The 11,668-nt window shown below is 40.6% G+C and overlaps 1 long non-coding RNA gene across 4 annotated transcripts in view; it reads right to left on the reverse strand.

Moving 5' to 3' along the window:
- The window catches only part of LOC103663255, a 43,696-nt gene extending 32,972 nt beyond the window's left edge, over positions 1-10,724 (reverse strand). For 2 of the 4 annotated variants that reach the window (XR_005831845.1, XR_005831844.1), the window contains exons 1-2: positions 10,687-10,724; positions 10,068-10,184 (exon numbers count right to left, since the gene is read on the reverse strand). This is a non-coding gene — a long non-coding RNA (uncharacterized LOC103663255). Of the gene's footprint in view, positions 1-9,999; positions 10,185-10,686 lie in introns of all 4 variants that reach the window. The other 2 variants (XR_005831846.1, XR_005831843.1) reach the window with 1 other exon arrangement.
- Between the last annotated feature and the right edge of the window lie 944 nt (positions 10,725-11,668).

Raw genomic sequence — 11,668 nt, forward strand, 5'->3', positions numbered from 1 at the left:
AGATTCCAAAATATTGATTTGGGGGCCCAGGCATTCCAGAATGATAGTATGGACCCCACTGTCTTTCAAATGTGCTAATAAGCTATAATGCCAATGAAAGGAAGGGTGGAGATTTGATTTTAATACATTTCTCTCTTTTCATTGCTTTCCAGCATGTTCTCTGTAATGTAGAACTGGTGAAAGCAGAACTTGGGAGTGTGTCTGCCAGATTCCAACAACATAAGAAAACAAAACAAACCTGTGCTTGGGTATGTGTGCACGCGCGAATGCACACCGGGCACGCGCGTGCGTGGAACCCACGGGCATGTGACCTAGCGTAATCACTCAGCCAGTCAATGGCAATGCCTTAGGACTGACAGGTGCATTTGGCCCAGTATTGCAAGGCTCAACAGTTCCACTGGTGCAGAACAGGTTAGGAAGATAGAAGAGCAAGGTGTTCTATTAGTGAATATCTTAAAGCATGATCCATCCACAATCGATGGATCTTTTTCTTGATAACTGTGTAATATTATCCATTATTTTAACAAATGTTTCTTAAGGATCTATTAGGTATGAGGTTAGGGAAGAGAGTGAAAAGGTAAGTAGATATGGCCCCAGCCCTAAATGAGCAGGGGGATATAGAATAACTGCAACCGTGAAGAAAGATAGAGAGTGTTAACAGTCAGGGAAAGGACAAAGTGCTTGGAAGCTCAGGGGAGGAAACACTTTCCATTGTAGAGATGGCAAGAGGAGAAGAAAGGAAAATTAAAGCTAAATCTTAAGAAGTAGAAAGCCTGAGAACAGCTGATTAAATTGAAACCTCCCTGAAATTATAGAAATACTGAAGGACAAAAGTCAATTAATTGAAAGAAATGCAGCAAAAATCATTTAAGTGCCTCCTCTATGCTGAGAGCACCAGCGGTCTTCCAGACCCAGCCCCAGGTCCTCTCCTGGCCAAAACTGACCCTTCCGTCCTCCGAGCATCCCCGCTCAGTGTGTCTCTACATCTCTTATGTCACTTATGCTATTCCGTGTGCCTGCTTTCTACTTCCTAGCTGTGTGACATTGAGCAAGAAGCCTGACTTCTACTGCCTCATTGTCCCTATCTGCAAAATGAGCACAATAAAAGCACTTACTGCACAGGTGTGTTAGGTTCAATTCGTTAATATAAGGACATAATTAGACCAGTGTATACATACCATAAGGGCTATAAACCTGCTATTGCTATTATTTTATGTTATTAATAGTAGCTTTTCTTTCTTTCTTTCTTTAAATTATTTATTTGGAGGAGAGAAAGAGAACGTGAGCGGGAGGCTGGGCAAAGGAAGAGGGAGAGAGAGAATCGTAAGCAGACGCATCCCTGGGCCCGGAGCCCACACGGGGCTCAGTCTCAGGACCCTGAGATCATGGCCTGAGCCAAAACCAACAGTCTGATGCTTAAGTAACGGAGCCATTCCGGCACACCTATTGTAGCTTTTCGTCCATCTTACTGATTTCCCTTCAGAACAGTGCTTTTCCAGCTTTAATGTAAAGGAATCACCTGGAAATCTTACCAAAGTGTGGGTGCAGATTAGATAGGTCTGGGGTGGGGCCTAGGAATCTGCATTTCTAACAAGACCCCATGCTGCTGGTTTGCGGACTACACATTGGGTCTGGAGTTAGGGTCCATGTGCTGGCCCACAACCTGTTTGTGAATGACAAGAGAAGTGCAAAAACTGAGAATAAACATCCAGAAATTTCTATAGCACTTTGCCATTGCCACAAAGTCCAAGTGCATCATTTTGCAGCGTTTTACAAAACGATCAGTGTGTAATGGTCTGAACTTTTTTTTTTTTAAATAATGATCCTTCAGCACAGATCACTTGAGAAGCATTGCTGTAGCACACAATATAAACGGAAAAGCAGATACAGGGTCTTTGTAAAGTTTTGTACTTCCTCTGCAACTAAAGCAGTTTTGCACGTGATCCGTGTTCAACAGATACTCTTAAATGCTGATGTAAATTAATTTAAAAATAAGCGAATGCAGCCCTGATTGCCCATTTTCAGATTTTCCACACAATGGTTAGAGTCAGGGCTCCAGGCAGCATCAACTTTAATGAAGTACAATTAGCAAGTCCACAACTAAGCTTCTACATTTTATTCTTAATGGTTGTTTAAAGACTTCTGCATTAGAACTGTTAGCATAGAGAAATATTTTCTCAACCTGGTTCTCGCTTGTGAAGTATTGGATTTGTACATTTGTGAAATGCATGCCTTCTCTCATAATAATTCACTTTCAAATAACTAACTCTGGGATTTGAAGTGGGACAAAATACATAGACTCTTGTGCATTCGTCACATTTACTGTGACCTCGGGTAGACTCAGTATTTCAGAGTAATGCACACCATAGTAGGACATGTGGTACTCAAAACAGAAAGGAAAAGGAAGAAAGAAATACATTTGAACAGAAGAAACATGGTATTATTTTGTGTGTGTGTGTGTGTGTGTGTGCGCGCGTGTGTGAAAGTCAACTAGTACTACCGTCTATTATATGCCTTTACCCGAAGTGACAGTGAATGGTCACACACAGTATTTTAATACAGAGATAGCATCCCAGAGTCAAGAATTTCACATGAGAGTGTGTGTGTGTGTGTGTGTGTGTGTGTGTGTGTGTTTTATGACTTTCCTTTGCAGTTATATTGAGCTAGAAACAAGGCGTCATTCACCAGAAAGAAGTTAGTTTTTTACTAAATATTGGAGAAAAGACTTAAGATCTCTTGCACACTTAGGGTTTGGAGTTTAAGTTGGTAGGTGAAACAGGATACTTGGTCTCTGCTCCATGATTTCTCAGTGATTAATGACCTGACTTTACTTCCAGAATAGTTATCACACTTACCTTTCATGTGCTAATAGGAATCTTAGGATAGATCACATTATCGAATTAAATAAACCTCTAGAGAATTGCTACATAATGAAAATTTACATTTGAAACATTGAATTGTCCACAACCCCCTCCATGCAGGTCATGAATATTATCTGTTTATATTTCCTCAAAAGGTAGTGTTCAAATTAAAGACTAACTTATATTATGACATTTTTACTCTCCTCTCTTTATCTGGAGCAGTCGCGGATCTGAAAGAAGGTTGATGTGGCTGGAGCTAGTGAGCTGGGATGTGAGAAGTATGCAAAGCTTGGGAGCAGTTGAGGAATCTAGATTGTCTTCTAGAAGTAGTGAGAAATCACTGGACGATTTGGGGACCAGGAAGATGGAATGCCATGAGCTAATTTATTTTATTTTATTAACTTTTTTTTTTTTTTTTTAGAGAAGGCGGGAGGGGAGCCGGGCAGAAGGAGGGAGAGAATCTTTTTTTTTTTTTTAAAGATTTTATTTATTTATTTGACAGAGATAGAGACAGCCAGTGAGAGAGGGAACACAAGCAGGGGGAGTGGGAGAGGAAGAAGCAGGCTCCCAGTGGAGGAGCCTGACGTGGGGCTCGATCTCATAACGCCGGGATCACGCCCTGAGCTGAAGGCAGATGCTTAACCGCTGTGCCACCCAGGCGCCCCAGAGGGAGAGAATCTTAAGCAGGCTCCATGCTTAGCGCAAAGCCTGATGTGGGGCTCGATCTCACGACCCTGAGATCATGACCTGAGCCAAAACCAAGAGTCAGACGCTTAACCGACTGAGCCACCCAGGTGCCACAACTAATCCATTATTTTAAATGGTCATCACTAAAACTGTTCCATACAAAACCACAATGATAGAGTCGTGATACTGTGCGTTTTTGTCAAAACTCAGAGAACTGTACGCCACAAAGCAGGAACCCTGAGATAATCTGTGGATTTTACTGAATGAAGATGTATCAATGTCAGTTCATAAATTGGAACAAATGTAGCACACCAAAGCAAGACGTTAAATAAGGAAACCATGGGGAGAGTAAAGGGAGGGAATATAGGAGAACTCTCTGTACTTCTGTTCAATTTTTCTTCAAACCTAAAACTGCTCTAACAAATAAATAAAATCTCTTAAATAAGAGGGAACAAGGATGGACAGTGAACTGGGGGGGGACAAATTAGGAAGCCATCACAGTATGTTTTTTGAATAGCTTTATTAGCATAGCTCCTGTCAGAAGAATAGTGCTATCAGAAATTCATTTTGATATCAAACATTCAAAGATGGGAATTCTCAGTGCCCCTGGGTGGCTCAGTCAGTTAAGCATCTGCCTTTGGCTCAGGTCATGCTCTCAGGGTCCTGGGATCAAGCCCCGCATCAGGCTCCCCACTCAGCGGGGACTCTGCTTCTCCCTCTCTCTCAAAAAAATAAATAAAATCTTAAAAAAAAAAAAAAACAAAGATGGAATTCTCCATATTAGAGTAAGGTGAGGTGGTAAGAAAATAGAGGAGAAAAAAAATCATGTTGCCATTCAATGGAATGCAAATTGGAGCTTAAATCTATATTTCTCATTACCTACTGTGGTTACGCCTACTTTTGAATTTGTGTTCATTTCCGTGTGCATCAAATTTAAATCAATATATTTAGAGAAAGCTAAAACATGTATCTGCGTCTTCCAAGACCTAAAATCTTCCATAGAGATTTTAGATTATGCTAAGATAAGAATAAATCCAAAAGGTAGAACTTAGGTTGGTAGTGAGTATGTAAGGGAAGACATTGACAGGACTGGAAGCTGGGCCTAATAACCTTGAACCATCTTAAAACTTTAGTACAACAGAACCAGAGGCTGAATTTATGTGGATGATTTTATTTCCTATCTAACAATCTAGTAATTTGACAGAGAAAGATGGCTATCAGACAGAAACGCATTTATGCTGTATTAACTTAATATCTAATAATTTTTCATTTCCTGAGAGTAATAGGAATAGCTTCACATTTACATCGCTGGACCTGTTTGCTTATAACTTGCTTCTGATGATAAAAATGGGATTGATTCGATCTCAGCCTCTCCAGTTAAATAATTCTTGATTGCTAGGTTTTAAAAAAAAGAAGAAGTACAAATCATGGGCAGTCTCTTCACAGTCTGTCCTGAATGATCACCAGGATTTGATTCATCATTTGGTGGTGAAGGAGAGCAAGAGAACACCAAGTTCTGGTCTTGAAAACTCTCTCAATGGCCGAACTTAGAAATGTCAAATTATTAATTAATTGTAATAATGTCTTAATAATACTTGGAGTCTTGTTGAAACAGAATTAGAACTTCTCCTGTGTGCCGGATTGCTACACCAGGGCATTCTTAAGAATGGTTGGCATCTAGTGAGAATTCTTTCAGGGATTATTTATTAATTCAAATCTCCTTATGTACTTTGTCTCAGTAGGCACAAAACCTCGTGCTCTGCTACATTTTTGTTTGTTATTGAAAGAATAATGGTTCTACGAATTGGTAAAAATTAAAATTTAAAGAAAAAAAAAAACCCTCATTTTCAAAATGCCTCTACACATACCCTGTACACACTCATGAGGGCAGAGTTGTTGGGGTCTGATTCCCTGAATCCTCAGCTCTAAGAACTGGGAGTGACCTAAGAGATCACCAAGATGAAGTCGCTTCCCCAAGGCCACATGCATAGTTGTCAACAAGCCGTGACTAGGATGTGTATCTCAGGACTCCTGACCAGTCAGGCTTCCACCGGGCTCTGCCTTACAACAGCTTTGAATGGATAAAGAAAATCCGGGTTTCAGAAATAAAATCCCACAGCCAGATTTAAGTCTGTCCCTTGTGAGGGTACAGAGTTTGACCTGAGAATTGAAATCACTCCTTGATTAAGATAAATCAGTATCTCAGATAAAGCAGAAGACTCTAAAGTAGTTAGGACTGATGAGAAACTAAAAACAATTGAAAAATGCATATATATGTGTGTATATATATGTGTGTGTATATATATATATGTATATACATATATACACACACAAATATTTAGAGGTATATGTAAATGTTATATAATGTTATAAATATATTTTAATATGTTATGAAATATGTTTTAGAAATAAAATATGTAAAATTAAAAATAAATACAAAAATATGAGTACAATATAAAAATAGTAACAATATAGAATTTACTATGTATTTATTATATATAAATAGAAATATAGAAATATGAATATATATTTATATATTTTAAAGTTTTTATGTATTCGTGTAGAGAGAGAGAGAGAGAGGGAGATGGAAAGGGGCACTGGTTTCCTTAGCAGTGAATCCTGATGTGGGAACTCCACCACAAATACAACTATGTATCCCTCCTCACCCTCTTCTCAACATCTTGGTCCTTCCAGGGCAAGAGAGGTAAACAAAATGGAAATTAGCCTCTGAATCTATGGTACAGTTTGTCACATAAATGCCACATTTCTACATAACACAAAATGTTTCCATTTCACAGCTCACCCTCTTTCTTTGGCTCCTGGCAGTGCAGGAGTGAGTAGGGAAAGGTAAACAGAATTGAGAGCGTAGGGGACGACATCACCTGACCCCTGCTCCTCATTTACTCGACAGAAAATAAAGTATCTTCCGTGGGGTCAGCCTCCAGGAATATAGACACCACCCCACCCTTCCTCCCCTCACCCTCCACCCTGTCCCCCATCACTGGTTGTGCACCCATAGTATTACACAGATATTTCTAACAAATGACGCATCGCTTTAAACTACCTGGCTCCTGTGGAGTGGGTCAAACCTCATTCTCATAGTTTTTTTGGTCATAATTTTTTCTTGCATTTTCTCCTTCTCTGACGAAGTTTCTCCTACCGTTACCTTTTAAAGATGTACACCAGTTTGATAGCGTTGGTACTACTGTGGTTCTGTTTTTCGGTCGATGAAGGCAGTAAAGTCCCTAAGATATGTATGTGGCTTTTGAGTGTTTATGCTACCAGGTATGAAATCAGCTATTACATTCAAACAAATGGTCAATCCTGGACTCTAACTAGGTTGCTTTTGAAATAGAGGCCTACATCCTCAGGCAATGCTTTGGCGGTCTGTTAGGCTTGATGATGTGTGTATATTTTATTAAGATCAGGATGATTAAAATGCACTTATTCCACTACAAAGAAAAAAAAGATCATTCAGCACCCCTAAAACCAGTCACAGAGTGTAAAGGGATGCAGGGTTCTCTGTACCCTAACGAAAGGAAGCACAAGGGCTTGGGGCCTATCCAGCTAAGCCTGATGGCTGATGTGTAACTTTGACGTGCTATAACCTCTATAAGCTCCAGTTTTTTATTTGGGTAATGGAATTTTATAATACCTGCCTTACAGAGTTACTGCGAATATTTCATGAAATGCTATTTGTGAAAGCATTCCGTGAACTGTAGAATTCTTTACAAATATATGTTACTGCCAAGCAGTGATTAGCTGCTTTATGATGAAGAAACAGTTTTCCAAAGAAACATGGAAATATATTTTTAAATGGTTTATGAAAATACCTTTGAGATTAACATTCTTATATTTATTCATGTTACCTCTACCTAAGAGTTCTGAATGTGCTTATAATTTACATGGCTTGACCCATTGATAAAAAATGAGTTTCATTTATAATTGTAAAGCATAACTTACTGAATCTTTTCCCAATTTGGTGATAAAATATAATTTAACTTTGTGTTAAGGTGTATATGATTTAAGTATAGAGGCTATAAAGTGAATTTCTGTACAAATAATTTCAGTCCACAAAGAATTATCCCCTAAAAATGATTTATGAAGAATGAGGAATTCATACTCCCATAGAAACCAGGGTAACAAATAGAAGGAAGAAGGGACATGTTCTAGGTGAGGCAGTGCCGTAACAGACCCAGGGTATTGAGTATTGACAATGGTTGATTATAAATTTCCATGTGAAAATAAATAATTATAACCCTGTATGACTTTTCCCCTAATGGAAGTATGGGCAAGGTACGGAAGTAGAACAGGAGTTGTGATGATTCACTGTGTCTGGCAGTGGCCAGCCAAGCATTTTAGAGAACACAGTACTTTGTCCAGAGTCTGGAAGAACGAAGAGACATTTAGCAAGTGCAGATGCTGGAACTTAGCATTCCAGGCAAATGGGACAGCATCTACAAAGGCTTAGAAGTCTGGAATAGCCTGGTGCATAGGGGAACAATTGATAATTTAGTTTACTGGCGCATAATGTGTTCAAAGATTTGGAGGGAAACTGAAAGATTTGCCTAAAATACCTCCAGGATCAGATCCTAAAGGTTTAAATACTGAAATGACCTGATGGTGCTGGGGATGGGGAGCCACGGAAGGGAACTGACCGAGGGATGGCCGTCGAATCGATCATTTTAGGAAGAACGTGTTGGTGGCAGCATTCTCTGGAGGCAGCTGGCTTTATGATATTTCTCTGGCATTGTTTTTTTACTTTATAAGTCAACCGCAACTCTGAATATTAGAGCCCACGATATATTTATTTTTCAAGCATTAGAATAAAAACAAGGAACATTTAAGAGGGATTGGTCCTGTGTTTCCCCACCTTCACTCACTTGTGTGATACACCATGATTTTTCTCCTACCTGCACACAATTTTTACTCTTATTTATTAAATATTTTTTCATGACTCCAAAAGGGAAAATGTAGGTCCCCAAGCAATAGCATTTGTTAAGTTGCAGGGTTATCATTAATTGTATATTATAACATAAGCCCAACTATTAAAAATTGCCCATACCCTAAAATCCCCCTTTAGAAAACACAGGTCCAGGGCGCCTGGGTGGCACAGTCGTTAAGCGTCTGCCTTCGGCTCAGGGCGTGATCCCAGCGTTCTGGGATCAATCCCCACATCAGGCTCCTCCACTGGGAGCCTGCTTCTTCCTCTCACACTCCCCCTGCTGTGTTCCCTCTCTCACTGACTGTCAAATAAATAAATAAAATCTTTAAAAAAGAAAAAAAAGGAAACACAGGTCTGTCTGCTTCTGTCATCTTACAGGTGAGGAACTGATGTGCAAGTAAGTCAAATGATGTGCCTAAGTCCCTGTGCATGTCTGTGATGTCCCAAACACAGTCCTAGGGGCTGGGGCTACACAAATCACAAAACAAAATCACTGCCCTCAAGCACTCACGTGCTAGTGGCAGACGGAGACAATAGGCAAATAATGACGCAAGGACGTGACATACCGCCAGGTAATGTGAAGGGCTGTGAGAAAGACACAGTGTGCCTTGAGATCGCTGGTCAAGGAATGCCCCTTAGGGGTCCCCGATGTGTTCAGGGAGCAAGTTGTGGGGTATCTGAGGATGGAGCTGTCCAGGAAGAAGAAACAGGAGCAAAGGCACCTGGGTGAGAACTTGCCTGACACACTTGAGGAAGAGCCAGGAATTGCAAAGAATGGTGCCACGAAAGCCTGGATCTTTGGCCTACCGTCCGTCCCCTGTAGCCCCATCACGCAGACCCCCTTTGTCTATACCAAGGACTGACCAGCACACACCAATCCCAGCCCACTGCGCTTTTTAGTGGAACAGAGCCATGCTCATTGGTTCGCGTGTCGCCTGTGGCTACCGTGGCGCTACGACAGCGGAGTTAAATGGTACGACAGAGATGATATGGCCCACAAAGAGCCTACGTGATTTGCCATCTGGCCCTTCAGGGAAAATGTTCGCTAACTTCTCCTTTATATCATGCTCTTTGTTGCTCTTGTCATCAGATGTGGGCATCACAGGAAAAAAAAAATGCCTTGGACATCTTTAGAACAGTGAAATACGCGTTTTTCCATCTTAAAACCTAGTTGCTACTTGTAGAAAATCTGATTTCCGTTTTTAAAATTGAGTTAGGTACCAGTGGAAAGTTTTTAGTATATTCTACTCAAGTGTGATTTTTTTCTTTAATGATAAATTAGGAGAGTAAGGTACTCTGCCATTACATAAAGAAGAACCACAGTCAGCATTCCCCTTGTGGTTTCCTCTTGTTAGTATTCAAATTATATTCTCTCTAAACTACATCTGAAACAGGCTGGAAGTATATCCTGTCAGGAGTTGCATTGTTGGGTGATGCACAAGATTTTAAAAAGATCCATATGGACAGTGTGGCCCAGAGCTACAAGGGCTCTTTGGAACTAATTACCTTCTCAGATCAAAGGGTCCTCGAGATCATCCTTGACCTCATGTGAAAGCATCACTGTCGGACTTTACCTGGGACTCCCTGTCTCTTCAGCAAACGTGTCCATGGTTCTGGTGATAATATTCTTGTCTTTGGTATAAGGTTCTTGAAAGATGCCTCATATTCTTGTCCCCGTCAAATATTTCTCTCTAGAAAGGAAAAGTAAGCAAAAAGGGGAAAAATGAGTAAAACTAGAGAGAATAGAATTAAGAAAAATACAGGGGCAGTATTTAAAATGCTCGGTGTGAATATGAGTGAACTCAGGATTTAAAGTAAGTCAAATGAAGGGTTAAAGTAGCATCTGGTGAGGAACTAGGTTAAAGAAAGATGAATTTTTCAAGTACTTCTTATATCGGCGGGATCATCTGTAACCAATTTATTTAGTCACAAAGATAGTCTACAGCCTACCAGCCCCGTGTCTCTAGGTGCTTGCCTGCCCATCAGCTGTCCTCCTCCTCTTCTCCTTCCTCCTTCTCTCCCTTCTTTCCCTCCTACTTCTGGGCTTTCTCCTCTTCTCTGTTGCCTTCCCCCACCGCTTCTTCAGACTCTGGAAGATTCATGCAGTACATGATAGAAATTTTCTTTCCACATCTTCCCCACTGAGCCTTCTCTATTTTTTTAAGTAATCTCTCCACCCAGTGTGGGACTCACACTCATGACCCGGAGATCAAGGGCTGCTTGCTGTACTGACTGAGCCAGCTAGGCGCTCTCTCTTTTAACTGTATTCTTCCTAAGTCACTTCCTGAACTACTCTCCCCAGTGACTTCCTGTTATCTTAAGCTTACCAGCTGGGGAAAAAAAAATCTGAAAACCTTCTGACCACAAAGAATATAGTTTTATGACTACAAATATATGGTTACGGGAAGAAAAAAAAAGAAAAAACCTTAGGAAAAAATAGAAAAACAAAAGGAAGAAAATAAAAATTAGCCTCAGTCTCCACTTTAGTGTGTTCCTACCTATTCACTTACTACTTTATGCCTGCTTTTCACACTTAAGAATGTGAAGATATGTATTTCTCTATGTAATTAGTCTTCTGAAACTTGAATCTGATCATCATCAAATGGCATCAGCCATAGTTTTGTTAGCCTCCCGTTGATGGACTTTCATTTCCAACTTTTCTGTATTATCAGTAAAGCTGCAATGGACGTCTTTGTGTGCTCCCATCTCTGGTGATTCCCTGAGATTAGAATGCATGGGAGTGTTCCCACGGCATGCAAAGAGGGGATGCACATTATCAAGGCTGTCACGACATACCACTCTGTAGCCAGACTCCTGAGGACAAGCTCAGGGACTCCATCACGAGCTTCATGCGAAAGCTCAGCCTGCTGTACCACTTGCGTGTACTGCTTCCCTGGTTGAAGGGCATTGAGCAATTTAGTGATTCTTGTGTCTGGGGAACCTCAGTATATGATCGATCAGAGTTTGAAGGAGATCAGTCTTGGAAACAACAGAGAGGCAAGGAGAAGGCAAAGGATTCCATCGAAGTTTGGGATCAGTCCTCCAGTTCACACTATGACTCCCCGTGAGCGTTCGCTTAACACCTACTGGGTATTTTCAGGAAAAATGAAGAAAATCAAAGTGGCACTGCCCTCACAGATTTACAGCCTGGGTTGTTGGCCATAAATACCCGCTT

Source organism: Ursus maritimus, unplaced genomic scaffold (assembly GCF_017311325.1).
Source record: "Ursus maritimus isolate PB19 unplaced genomic scaffold, ASM1731132v1 scaffold_34, whole genome shotgun sequence".
Taxonomy (NCBI): domain Eukaryota; kingdom Metazoa; phylum Chordata; class Mammalia; order Carnivora; family Ursidae; genus Ursus; species Ursus maritimus.